Below are 14841 nucleotides of genomic sequence, written 5' to 3' on the forward strand. Positions count from 1 at the left end.
AGCCTTTTCTGGAACTGGGGCCAGTAAAGATTTCCGGGGGGCGTGGAGATGGTGATGGGGGGGGGGTCTATTAAAAAAAATCCTGGCAGTGAATTTGTAGCTGTGAAAATTTATGAATGAAGTCTTTTCTTGGTAGGGTGCCAACTGGCAAATGCTTCTACATTTCTACTGAAATGCCACAAGCGTAGTCCATCAGTGGAGGACATTTTTTTCCTTTCTGTTTTTTTTTTCAGTGCACTTCAATTATCATACACCATGCAGTGCAATTTTACTTTTCGGCATTATTTGTCTGAGACAGAGACAAATGTACAGTAATAAGAAGAGAGGCAGCCAAAATAAGCAGAGGCAGGTACAAGGGATGAGGTAGCCTGGCTGCTGCAGTGTCAGAAGCTTTTTAAATTTCATGTGCTAGTAGCGTTACACTCGACGAGGCAGTCTCAGGTGGTCAATTGCCCACTTTGGTCCACACCGGAATATCTTAGCGACCAGAGGCTTGCGGTGACTTCTCCTTAAAAATATTCATGCTGACATCAAAATGAACTGTATTAACTTTAGCTTTCCGACTTCTAACTAATCAAGACATTTTTAATATATTCAGCACTTAACGCACTAATGGTGTTTCCTCTGTGTTGGCAAAAGCTGGCATGTTGGCACACTAAAATTCTGAGCATGGTTAAATATAGCGTGTCGCAGCAGTCTGCCTGTTATAATGTTTTAATGTTTAGCCCACATCCACGTCACACCTTCATGTTTGCTGATATGATTCCAGAGTCATCCTTCCTTCCTGCTTAAAAACAAATAGTGGGAATTTTACATTAGCGGGCAAAAATGTTGTTAATCTTTAAAGTTATTCATCATTAGTGGTTCTGAGTGACAGGAGAGTAGTGACACAGGCTGTTAGTTGTCTCCTAGGGTTCACCTCAGCTAATTTGAGTTACTGAACTGAATCTCTCAAATTTGTTTCTGCCTTTAGGGGCATTTTAATGCCATTATCTGACAAATAACATGGCTTGCTTTGCAGTTGATGACAATAACAGTCATCCAAGTAATCTGGCCTCAAGTGAATCAAGTGAATATTCTATTTGTAAGTTACTTAGCAGTGATTAGCCCGTATCTGTGCCTGTTTGTTGCTTGTTGCCAATTCTGTCTGTGGCTGCATCCTCCTAACAAAGCTTGCCATCTAAATATGTATATTTTAAAATACTGGATGCTTTTTCACTCATTTTCAGTTCAGTCCTTGTACCTGACTGTTTTTAAGGAAATGCTTTTTATTTGTTTGTTTTTTTGAGCCAAGTAACATTAACAACAGAAAACTTAGCAAAAAACTGATTTTCGGGATTTTGTTGCTAGCAGCCTGTCACAAAAACACATCATTTGTTCCCATTTCTTAGGCTGAACCTATGAAAAACACCACTTATCACTTAGTGAAAACGTGTAATGATTGATGATGATGAGTGATGATTCCAAATTTGAACTGTTTGGTTCAAATCATGGTCAGTATGTAAAGAGGAGGTCAGGAGAGGTACAACAGGTCCTCCCCAGAGCCTGGACCTCAACATTACTGAAGCAGTGTGGGATCATTTTGACAGATTCAAAGAAAAGGCAGCCAACACCCAAAGAAGAGCTTTAAAAGTCCTTCAAAGAGCCTGGAAAACTATTCCTGAAGACTACTTAAAATGTGGCACGAAAGCTTGTCTAAGAGAGTTCAGACTGAGTTGAAGAATAAGGGAGGTCATAGCAAATATGGACGTTCAAGCTTGTTGGAGTTGTACAAACCTCATTTTTGTATACTGTTTGGATGTTTCAATAAGCTGCTGCAGCTATTTCCCATTTTCCTAGAAGAAGAAAGAAATTACAGGTGGTTCAAAACTTTTGCACAGCACTATACATGACATAATCACCAAAATAACCCCGCTCTGAACGATGCAAGCGGTCAGGCATGACAGTTGAGTGTTAGGCATGACAAGTGCTTTATCCCAAAGCAGCACATGGACAAAAAAACCCCAGCAATCTATCTGCCTCCCCCCCCCTTTATCCCCTTCATGTGTCAACTTCCACAGCCCGTCTGTGACACTGGCTAATAGCAGTCCAGAGCTCATAGCGAAGCCAAAGATACCAACATGACTAACGTGTTTTCATCCCGAGGTGTAACATAATGCTGTTTTGTCAGACGCAGTAGTTCCAAGTACCTTATTCCCAATGACATAATGCAGGGTGTTAATGACAGGGTAGTTCTAACAAGTCTATCATGTGTCTTGGCAAAGGTATGTCAAGAATTTATGACTTCATAATTGTCTGACACAATAATCTGACACAATAACCGTGTCGTGTCATCCCCCCCCCGGCGTAATTACAGACTGGCTGTAGACTCTTAATCTGCAGCTACCCTGACATCTACTCAGCCTGATCATCTTAAGGGCTGGGGTCAAATAGACTTAAAGGAAGTCGTTCACTCCTCGTGTACTAGATGACAGTATATTTCCTCACTCCACCTCTGCCAGTGGTGCCATCCACTCTAGGCTCGGGCATAATCTGGAAGACAACCTTATATATTTAACACATGCAAAAGCATTAAGTTGAAATTCTCACCGGGTTTTGATGAAGTGAAGGGAGATGGAGGACAGAGGTAGCGGACAGGAAAGGGAAAATGAGGCTTGATGAGAAAGGTCGATGGACAATGATAAAAAAAAAAATCCACTCTCTCTTAGTTTGTCCAGCGACAGGAGGACTTTCTGTCCTTTACTTGCTGCCAAGGCTATTCTGCTGTCACACAATGACACCATAATTACAGAGTGGAGACCAGAGGAAGAAAGCCACTGCCCACTTAGCCGCCAGTGTGGGAAAATCAGCAAACACTAGGCAATTATACAACCCTTGCTTCACATCTGAATTTAGCTGTCTGTGTGTTTACGTCCAATCTTCTCTGGATCTTCTCTGCGCTTTCCTTAAGACAACAGACATTTTTCTTTTGTGCCCTAAAGACAGCGGATATTTACTCATATATGCACGTCCAAAAGGGATGAAGTAATCCCTTTTCCAGCTGGAGGCATAACAATATGTTATGGCATTAAGATTTAACCACGAGTCCACAGACATGGCGGCGCTTTCCGAGCAATCAGAAGAAATGACATTTCTGTCATTGTCACTGCACTACTCAGAGATAGAGAGCCATCGCTGATATATGCTCATATGCTTCTTTTTTTTCCCTGTTGAGGCATGATAACATCTTTGCAGCTTTCGTTGACGGTGCTGTGATGGGTGTATGCCACTGTTCATGAATGGTTGATGTACTGCAGCTCTAGGCAATTATTATCCCTACCACATTCATCTTACCGAGGCCATTGATTTGCAATTAGTCCAGGGGTGATGTTACACACTCAGGTCTCTCTTTTTACAACCAGGTACAGTATCTTTTGTGTGCCGCGCACCTCTATTGTTGTCGAGTCCCACTGTGTCGCCCCAGGCTCTAAGTCAGCTTGTATAAAGTATTCAGCCAGTGTGGCGTTGTCGACTTCGACCGTGTTCCTCTGAACTGCTGTGTTTATAAGTATGCAGGCGGAGTGGCGGCGTGTGTCTCCTCAGCCTCCTGCTCCTCCCCCTTCGTGAAGTACGCAGGAGGTTTTATCAAACCCTGACTGGGAAGACAGATGGCTTTGAATAGGGGAGCCTAATGTAAAAGTGGGTGGAGTATGGCGGAGGGGGAGATAAGCAGCAACTGGCCATTTCTCTCTGGCTGTGTTGGGATACAGGGCCTTAAATCACCTGTTATCTCCTGCAGCCTCAGCCAGACGCTAATGGTCATCACAGCAGGCTATACCCCGCAGGCAGCAGCAGGGGGAGGCGGGGCGGGGACCGTGAGATTTGGGCTCTTCTCTCCACTGCTGCTGCAGGATGCTTCATGTGGACACACAATGTGATAGTGGCTTTTTTTTTCTTTTTTATCCCCCTATGGAACATTATTCTTTCTGCTGTACAGCAGACGTCCCACTGACACACTGCCCATTAGTTTACTGTCAGATGTAACATCACTATCCAAGAAGAAATATAGCATAAAAGATTACTTTTTAAAATTGAATACGGTGCAGATTTAGCATCACTTCGATTGGTTTTGATAACACCGTAGCCCCTTGCACTGTAGTCAGCGATACTTCAAGTCCAAAAATGGCAAGAATTCAAGCTGAACTTACAAGCTGTGAACAAGCCAAGAGATTGACCAGTCTAATCCAGGCACAGCGGCCATGGCAGTTAATTACAGAGTGTGTTATTACTGAAAGATAAAGGATCTTTCATTAGGCTGTTTTTTGTGTTCACATGCATCGCTTTAGTAAGTTTTAGTTCAGGGCCGATCTCTCTCTATTTATCCTCCTCTCAGATAAGAAAGCAAGCGCTGACACGGAGTTCAAATGCTAAAGAATGAGAGAAAAGGAAGAGCAAAAGATCGGAATAAAAATTAAAGAAAACCTAAAGCAGAGCCTTGTTTTTCCTATTCCACATCTGTTAGTTAGTAAAAAACAAACAAACAAACATTTTAATGAAAAATGAAAAAGGTGGTGCTGCTAGATTACCTTGATGGCCCTGTGATTAAACATGTACAAGTTGCTGTTGGATGTGTAACAGGGAGCAATGAGGAAAAGTGCAGCACAGACGTTCTACTAATTTAAGTTGCTGCAAACAATTTGATTCCGAAGCAACAGGTCAATTAAAATTCTCATCATAGTGTTTTCTTGTATCACATTCTCTGTGGTTTTATGTAGGCCTAAGACCCCCATGAAAAGAATATCGAGGGAACAGTTTACCCTGCCCGGGATAGGGTTACCGGGGCCCCGCCCTGGAGCCAGGCCCGGGGAGGGTGCCCGAGGGCGAGCGTCTGGTGGCCGGGCCTTAGTCCATGGGGCCCGGCCGGGCACAGCCCGAAGAGGAGACATGGGCCCATCCTCCCGCAGGCCCACCACCCGCAGGAGGCGCCATAGGGGTCGGGTGCATTGTGAGCCGGGTGGCGGCCAGGAGCGGAGGCCCTGGCGGACCGACCCCCGGCTGCCAAGACTGGCAATAGGGACATGGAATGTCACCTCTCTGGTGGGGAAGGAGCCTGAGTTGGTGCGTGAGGTTGAGAGGTACCGGCTAGATATAGTTGGGCTCACCTCTACGCATTGTCTGGGCTCTGGAACCAGTCTCCTGGAGAGGGGCTGGACTCTGTCTCAGTCTGGAGTTGCCCCTGGTGAGAGGCGGCGGGCTGGGGTGGGTATTCTTATATCCCCTCGGCTTGCTGCCGGTACGTTGGGGTTTTTCCCGGTGGACGAGAGGGTTTGTTCCCTGCGCCTTAGGGTCGGGGAACGGGTCCTGACTGTCATCTGCGCTTATGCGCCGAGTGGCAGTTCGGAGTACCCAGCCTTCTTAGAGTCCCTGGGGGGGGTGCTGGAAGGTGCTCCACCTGGAGACTCTGTTGTCCTGCTGGGAGACTTCAATGCTCACGTGGGTAACGACAGCGAGACCTGGAGGGGCGTGATTGGGAGGAACGGCCTCCCTGATCTGAACCCGAGCGGTGCTTTGTTATTGGACTTCTGTGCTAATCACAGTTTGGCCATAACGAACACCCTGTTCGAACATAAGAGTGTCCATAAGTGCACGTGGCACCAGGATGCTCTAGGCCGTAGGTCGATGATCGATTTTGTAATCGTATCACCAGACCTGCGACCATATGTTCTGGACACTCGGGTAAAGAGAGGGGCTGAGCTGTCAACTGATCACCACCTGGTGGTGAGTTGGATCAGGTGGCGGGGGAGGACGCTGGACAGACCTGGTGCACCTAAACGCGTAGTGAGGGTGTGCTGGGAACGTCTAGCAGAGGCCCCAGTCCGCGAGATCTTCAACGCACACCTCCGGCAGAGCTTCAACAGCATTCCGAGGGAGACTGGGGACATTGAGTCCGAATGGACCATGTTCAGCGTCTCCATTGCCGAAGCTGCTGCATTGAGCTGCGGCCGCAAGGTGGTTGGTGCCTGCCGTGGTGGTAATCCCCGAACCAAATGGTGGACACCAGAGGTGAAGGGAGCCACCAGGCTGAAGAAGGAGGCCTATCGGGCTTGGTTAGCCTGTGGGACTCCGGAGGCAGCCGACAGGTATCGACAGGCCAAGCGGAATGCGGCTCGGGCAGTGGCTGAAGCAAAAACTCGGGTGTGGGAGGAGTTCGGAGAGGCCATGGAAAAAGACTTTCGGACTGCCTCGAAGAGATTCTGGCAAACCGTCAGGCGTCTCAGGAGGGGAAAGCGGTGCTCTACCTGCACTGTGTATAGTGCTGGCGGAGCGCTGTTGACGTCGACTGAGAAAATTGTCGGGCGGTGGAAGGAATACTTCGAGGACCTCCTTAATCCCACTGACACGTCTTCCGGCGAGGAAGCAGAGTCTGGGGATGAGGGGTGTGACCCACCGATTTCCGGGGGCGAGGTCACTGAGGCAGTTAAACAACTCCTTGGTGGCAGAGCCCCTGGTGTCGATGAGGTCCGCCCCGAGTTCCTGAAGGCTCTGGACGTTGTAGGGCTGTCTTGGTTGACACGTCTCTGCAATGTTGCGTGGAGATCAGGGGCAGTACCTGTGGACTGGCAGACCGGGGTGGTGGTCCCCATCTTCAAGAAGGGGGACCGGAGGGTGTGTTCCAACTACAGGGGGATCACACTCCTCAGCCTCCCCGGGAAAGTCTATGCCAGGGTGCTGGAGAGGAGGGTTCGTCCGCTAGTCGAACCTCGGATACAGGAGGAACAATGCGGTTTTCGTCCTGGTCGCGGAACACTGGACCAGCTCTTTGTCCTCTCGAGGATACTTGAGGGTGCATGGGAGTTTGCCCAACCAGTCTACATGTGTTTTGTGGACCTGGAGAAGGCATTCGACCGTGTCCCTCGGGGCGTCCTGTGGGAGGTGTTGCGCGAGTATGGGGTGTCTGGCCCATTGCTACGGGCCATTCAATCCCTATACAACCGTTGCAAGAGCTTGGTTCGCATTGCCGGCAATAAGTCGGACTCGTTCCCGGTGGGTGATGGGCTCCGCCAAGGCTGCCCTTTGTCTCCGGTTCTGTTCATAATTTTTATGGACAGGATTTCTAGGCGCAGCCAAGTGGCGGAGGGCTTTCGCTTTGGTGGCCTCAGAATCTCATCTCTGATCTTTGCGGATGATGTGGTTCTGTTGGCTTCATCGGGTGAGGGCCTCCAGCTCGCACTGGAGCGGTTCGCAGCCGAGTGTAACGCAGCGGGAATGAGGATCAGCACCTCCAAATCTGAGGCCATGGTTCTCAGCCGGAAAAGGGTGGAGTGCCCACTCCGGGTCGGGGATGAGTTCCTGCCCCAAGTGGAGGAGTTCAAGTATCTCGGGGTCTTGTTCGCGAGTGATGGGAGAAGGGAGCTGGAGATCGACAGACGGATTGGGGCTGCGGCTGCAGTAATGCGGACGCTGCACCGGTCAGTCGTGGTGAAGAGGGAGCTGAGTGTAAAAGCGAAGCTCTCAATTTACCGGTCGATCTACGTCCCTACCCTCACCTATGGCCACGAGCTGTGGGTAGTGACCGAAAGAACGAGATCGCGGATACAAGCGGCGGAAATGAGCTTCCTCCGAAGGGTGGCTGGCCTCTCCCTTAGAGATAGGGTGAGAAGTTCGGCCATCCGGGAGGGGCTTAGAGTAGAGCAGCTGCTGCTCCACATCGAAAGGAGCCAGCTGAGGTGGTTCGGGCATCTGGCAAGGATGCCCCCTGGGCGCCTCCTGGGCGAGGTGTTCCAGGCATGTCCCACCGGGAGGAGGCCCCGGGGCAGACCCAGGACACGCTGGAGAGATTATATCTCTCGGCTGGCCTGGGAACGCCTTGGTATTCCCCCGGACAAGCTGGAGGAGGTGGCTGGGGAGAGGGAGGTCTGGACCTCTTTGCTTAGGCTGCTACCCCCGCGACCCGACCTCGGATAAGCGGATGAAGATGGATGGATAAGTTTTTTTTTGGTTTTTTTTTTTTAATCTAAACATTAACGAAAGCATTACATTTTTTCTAACACTGCTGAACTGTCCTGTGATGACCTGTCTGGGAGTACCCTGCCTCTTGCCCTATGACAGCTGGGATGGGCTTCACACTGCAAAGTGGATCATGTCCTTCTTTTGGCTGCTCCCTTTAGGTGTTGTCTCAAAGGATAGTGTGCCTGCACCTCACTCTATCCTCTGCATCCTTCTCTTTCACACCACTTCCCTGCACGTCCTCCTTAAATGCATCCTTCTTTGGCTTCTGCATATGCAACATGATCCTTTGCCCAAGATATTCAATCTCCCTCCTCTGAATAGGATAAGCAGATGATTGATGGATGGATGGTTAACATTTCATGTTAACAGCTGTTTGTAGGCAGTTAAGCACATTTGGAGCAGAGAATTTAGTTCCACTCTTTGCTTTAAAGTAGACTTGCTATGCTCAACACCAGCCCCGTATTGTTCTTGTTGACCTGCTAGGGTAGCAATGCATGATTCCTCTCATATGAAATCACCCTCTACATGAAATCCGTTATGTTAGCTACAGCTACCCCTCTCTTCCCTAACCCTACTTTTTTCAGATTGATTGCCCTTCATAAAGTCAAAGGGCCAGATTTACAAAATGGGGCACAATAGCATCCGTGGGCAATCTCAAAACAGCACTAACAGGCATGATTAGTTTTACGGGTAATTTACAAAAGTGGGAGTGTTTTTGAAACACAGGTGCAGTCAGTTCATTTTAATGGCAAGCACAAAAAATAAGACTTTTTTTTAGATTTTTTAAAAATCATGTTTTAATCCAGCACCACAAATAAATTGACACAAGTGGAGAAACATTTCACTCTTCTAGCATGTGCTCTTAAATCTCTGCAGCTACCACTGTATCAAACGCACTGGACTTCTTTTGTTTCGTGAAGACGTGTCACCTCTCATCTTCTGTTCTAAAAATCAAATGATGGAGAGTCTCAGGTATTTAAACCCTAGTGAGGGTTGCCCCCTAAGAGGGTCGTTGACCCACTATTAATCATGTGCCTCATCATATGAGCCAAGGTGTTTCTGGTGAAACCATTGTGACACATTACCTCAGCATATTATGTAACCTATTTTAAGTAATCGAAGAACTGAAGAAGCCTCTCGGATGAAACAAAAGAAGTCCATCTGCTTTCTTTGACTGATTTAAATACCTATATTTTACACCTTGAGAAAGGAACTCCCAGAAATGCATATGCAACAGGGTCAGTTACAGTTACAGTTTTCCCTCCACGCAATCTTGTCACTGCGCTCTATTTGAAAATACAGGCAGTACTTTTTGTACCCCCAAACCAGTGTTGGTCAAGTTACTTGAAAAAAGTAATCAGTACCAAATTACTGATTACTTCCACCAGAGAGTAATCCCGTTACTTTACTGATTGCTTATTTTCAAAAGTAATTAGTTACTTAGTTACTTTTTAAAAACACCATTTACAACCTGAATAGGTGATAAAGTGATAGATCTTTCAGCCCAATTCTACTTTTTCTGCATCATACAAAATGTAATCAAATGGAAAAGTCTCTTTTTAAAACTTGTTTTATTAGTTTTAATCTTTTAACTTTATGCATCAAGCAAAAATTAAATTATATGCAACATTCTCTGACTGGAAGAAATTAGTTTAACATTTAAACCTATTTTCTGCACATTCCAGCACATAAAATAAAATATTTTTTGTGTTTACACTCACTCTTTCAAATAGATGCAAGTAAAACACAGCAGAAAATAAATAAAATCAAAGACTAGCAGTCCTGTTGAAGAATCCGCGAGTTTCTCTGTGAGTTTCCCATTACGTCGTTGCGCACTCGGTGCTTGCTTGGAAGTTTAGGGTTTTTTTCCCCTGTAAAAAGTTTTCTTCCCACGCACAACGGACGCTAATGTTTTTGTCACTTCTTATGGAATCAAACTCAAAGTAAGGTCAGTACTTCCACGCTTTAAACGCTGCACGCTCATACTCTCTCCCGCACTCCATATATGATCCATTGTTGATCTGCACACAGCTGTTGTCACGAACGTCGCACTCGCGTACGTCACTGTCATGAGACATTCTCGCAAAAAAAAAAAAAAAAAATCACGGTTTTAGTAACGCAGTAACGCAGCGTTCCTACGGGAAAGTAACGGTAATCTAATTACCGTTTTTGCAATAGTAATCCCTTACTTTACTTGTTACTTGAAAAAAGTAATCTGATTACAGTAACGCATTACAAGTAACGCGTTACTGCCCATCTCTGCCCAAAACCCAGTTTGCCCTGGAGGGGTGTGTTAGTAAATCTGGCCCAAAGTTTGAGCAGAAGGGAGGTGTGGCTGATGGAGAGAGCTATGGCTGAAAAGACCACATTAAGGATAACTATTCTCACTAATACCAGAGCCAAGAGTGGTAAAAAAAAAACCAGCCTTAAACAAAGCATTTTGAAGGCTGAGCTCTGTAATGATAGGGTTTACTTGTGTTTTACTATCAGAGGGAGTTTCACACATTCCCAGCTAAACCTACAACAATCCGCCGATGAAGTTAACGATCAAAACTAATAAACTATCGTAAGACCGAAGCTGAAGCAAACCACAATTATCCTTTAAAACACCATTGTACACAATAATAACAATATTAGATCCACAGCCATCATTATTCTGCATTATTATGACATCATTGCTAATAACACACTGTCTTCATGTGGCTGGTATAACAAAGAGCTTTGACTGGTTTACAACAAAGGAAGAAACAGAGAGTCGAGCGACTGCAGCTCAATTATCTGTGGCATAACCCAGCTCTCAGACCAGCTGTGCTCTTTGTGAAACAACTTGCTGTGAACAGTGTTCTGCTTTTATTTTCAACTAAAAATCAGCACACCGCTCTCAATACGAAATGGAGGTTTACAGGTATAGTACTTTAAATCTAGTATCACCAAATTTAGTGCACCATATGTAAAGTTGAAGATTGTCAGCAACAGGAAAATGTCATATATATCAATATATATATATATATATATATATATATTTGTCCTTGCACAATGCATCACAATCAGGAATCCTGATGCTCACATTATGGATTTACACCTGCTTCCAAGTCATCTCCTGAAAAGCCCGAACACATTGTTTCTTTCAGTTAAACCAAATGGATTTTGCCACTGCCTTTGTCTCTGAGCCATTTATTTTAATAATAGTAACAATAACGTTTATTCATATAGTACCTTTGAATTCAGGGTTATGCAGCGCTTTATACCCCTCAGAGCAAACAAGCACAGCGATACAGGGAGGAAAAATAAAAAATAAAAAATATTAAAATGTCACTCATAAGAAAAGGGATAAAAATGAGTTTTAAAAGATAACTTAAAAGAACAGCGCTTTGATGAGCCCGAGCTCCTCTGTCAGATCAGTCAAAGACCTGGCTCACTTTAGTCTTAAAGCCAGACAGGGAAACAGCCAGCAGGTTCCTGTGGGAGGACTTCAGGCTGTGCACAGTTTGGTGGTGGTGGTAATGGTGGGGAAGCCCGGCCAAGAAGAGACTTAAGAGTAATCAATCAAATCTTTAAAAGACTATTCCTTTCTCTGCTGCTGTCAGCTATCATTTCAGTGTCAGATTGATGAAACTCTTCTCTCCCTCATTCATCTTCAGTTTTCCTCAGAACCGGCATCCGGTGAGCTCATCAGCTCACATCGCATCCATCCAACTCAACGACAACAACTGCTGTTAATTTCTTTCTCCACCAACGCTAGGGAGTGGATTCAGGCAATATTCCTGATCAGTTAATGTCAAAACAGCCTCACTTAACAACACGTAAAACAAATAAATATGTCTAACTTTTGAGACTGTCCTGGTCTAAGGATAGTGTTTCTCACAACTAAAGCAGTGAAGCAAAGTAATAAATCCTTTCAAATTTCTTTCTTACTATCCTAACATCAGCCTCAGAAGGAGAGCGAACCTGCTAAACTGATCTTATAAGAACAATTTCAAAAATAACAAAACCTATAATTTGTGCTGTATATAAATATAAATAAGATGCCAGGGTTTGCGGTGGTTTTTATTTTCCAAATAATATAGTCTCCGGTGAGTCAGCACTCCATTAAAACTACTGATTTAGTGCATTCACAGCAGGGATCATAGCGAAGTGCAGCACATGTGCCAAATAAAATGCCTTTGTGCCTCTGAGCCATGATGTGTTTCTTAACCACTTTAGCTGAGCCCGCTCCGTGCCAAAAAACAGCTTTATAGGATGAGCTTCATAGTGACGTGAGATAACAGCTGGGTTAAAAAACAAATTAAAAAAACAGAGCTAATAAAATCCAAACCCATGCTAATTGCTGAGTTGATTTAAAGTGATGATGGGAAAGATTGTCACCTACAGTCTTCGCCCTGTAAAAACCTGACCATTTCTAGTTGGAGCTCCTTCCCTCAGCTTTGATGTGGGCCAGCTACCGTGGGGCAGACTTCACTTGTTACTGCTGTGCCAACAGAGTACTGATTGGAGCCAGCCTGGACTACAATAATCATTTCCATTCCCTCTCCCTTTTTTCATGAGTCAGTCAGAATTAATTCAGCTGCCCTTTACAAGATTAGAATTCCACAAGGCGACGGGGAAACCACTTATCTATAATATGAATTCCATCAGTTACACGGCCACATTGAAATCCCAGTCTGTTCCCACAAACTTAAAAGGTAGGCTCACATTTTTGAAACAACAATCACAAGAGTTATCAGTCACCAGATTGGCTCTGAAGTAATCGTCACCTTCAGGTCATTTAACTGTAAGAAAGAGGGCAATGCGAAGTCCTTGAGATCAGATCAGCAAGAGCCAAAATGAAGCTTTCCCAGTCCGAGCTTGTCTGATTTAAATGCTCGACACACTAGCCTCTTGATTTTATGCATGGCAAGGATCATGCTTGTCTATTCTCTGAAGTCTATTCTCTTTATAGTCTTTTCTTCTTCTTCTGTCATCTTGTTCCTCTCGCCAGCCCAACAAGTTGCGGCAGATGGTTTCCCCTTCCTGAGCCTCGTTCTGTTGATGGTCTCTTCCTCTTGTGCTAAAGTCACACAAGAGAAAATGATGACTGGAGACCGAGGCAAGGATGAAATTCTTGAAACCGTGTGCAATGAACTTGCAATGGTTGCTTCAAAGACAGAATGATTTTGGTGCGTCAAGAAGACATAAAAATGGAAAAAAGCACCAAGGCCGACTGCTATCAGTCTGCGGTTGAATCAGGTCAAGTTGGCAATTATAAAACCTGCTGTTGTAACACAATAATTTCCTCGTGGGGTCGATAAACCATCCAATTAATAAACCTGTAGCTGCTGCAGACCAGCAATTTAACTGTAAAATGACATCGGTGCTTGGCAATAATAATGGCAATATAATACATACATGAATTAGATGGTAATTATTTGCAAACCTTTGTCAGTTTGTCTAAGAGAGATTGGAGTCAGTTTTAAGGTTTAAAGACGGGTCGCCTCACACCAGGTGAACTGTGCAATTGCCTTGCAACCAGTAGCGGAGCGTGTAACAACCTCAACCTCTGGGCAACCAACTTGAATGAGCAGGCAATTACCAGTTATTCCTAAAGAAGCCTGACAACCTATTTTTACACTAGTGTAACTGAACAGTTTAGAGGCTTCGGTTTTATCGCTCTATAAATATAATTAAATAATGTTGGACTGATTTATCAATTTCTTTGGTCCAGACAGAAATATACAGAAAGAAAATGTTATTCCATTTGCAGGTATTGACCTCCACCAACTTAGGTGCTCACTTTTTCATGCTGAAAGTGAAATATCCAGGTATGGTTGAATTGTTATGAACTTTAGATATTTAAGTTGTTCTTTTAAACAACTGCCATTACCATGAGCTGTACCTTAACATCATGAACTCTTTCTATGGTGAACTGTACATGCAGTCACCTACAAACTTACATATTAGGACGCTCTGGTTAGCGTTTTGTTCATAACTCAGAATTGCTGTCAGTGAGGACAGTTTTCTATGCTTCTGGTTTTTATCTGTTGCAGTGTAATCACATTGATAGGGGGTCTCTTTACGACTGGCAGGAAGTTTGTCTTTTAACTCTATGTTTGTGTGAATATTGCTCTATTAGTCTAAGGGAGAAAAAAAAAGCTGGAACTGTGGAGAAAACGCATGCATTTGGAACTGAGTGAGGTAATCAGTTGCGAAAATTTCCCTTTTAACACACAACTGCATGTGGGGGGTACACAAATGGCCTTGCAGTGTTTTCAAAGAGCCGTGCAACAATTACACCAGAAGTGCAGAGAAAGAAAGCTGCCTGCTGCAAAATCTGAAAGCTTTCTATCAGGAGCGGTGGCCAATTAACAGAATAATTAACTGAACTAACGTCTCTCTTAAACAACTGTTACAGGCCACTGTGACAGCAACGAGTGTATTTTAATTAAAGTGCCCTCCAGTTAGCTGCGTTTATATAAAGCCCACGAGGGACTCTTTTTCCAAGGAAAAAGATGTTCAATGAACTGCTGCACACTGCATGTGCATTGTGAACGCCTTGTCAACGTGGGCTAAATTGGTTGTGGATTGTTGTCAAGCGTTGGAGGGGGAGGGGGGGAAAAAAAAGCAATAAAACTATTATTCTCCCTCAATCGTACCAAAAAGCTCATCATCTCTACCAGCACCACGGCTTTCCTTATGGGTGTCCAATGAAGCATGCAGATCAGCGTCGAAATTAAAGAGGGATCTGTAATGAAACTCTCAGAGCCCCCTGAGTAAGAAAGTAACAAGACAGCCCATAAATAAGACACAGAGAACAAGATCATAAACGATTTAGACACGCAGGAAGTAGGAAATAGGACAGCAGACAAGAGCAGGAAG

Source organism: Aulonocara stuartgranti, assembly GCF_965226115.1.
Source record: "Aulonocara stuartgranti genome assembly, chromosome: 15".
NCBI classification, from domain to species: Eukaryota; Metazoa; Chordata; class Actinopteri; order Cichliformes; family Cichlidae; genus Aulonocara; species Aulonocara stuartgranti.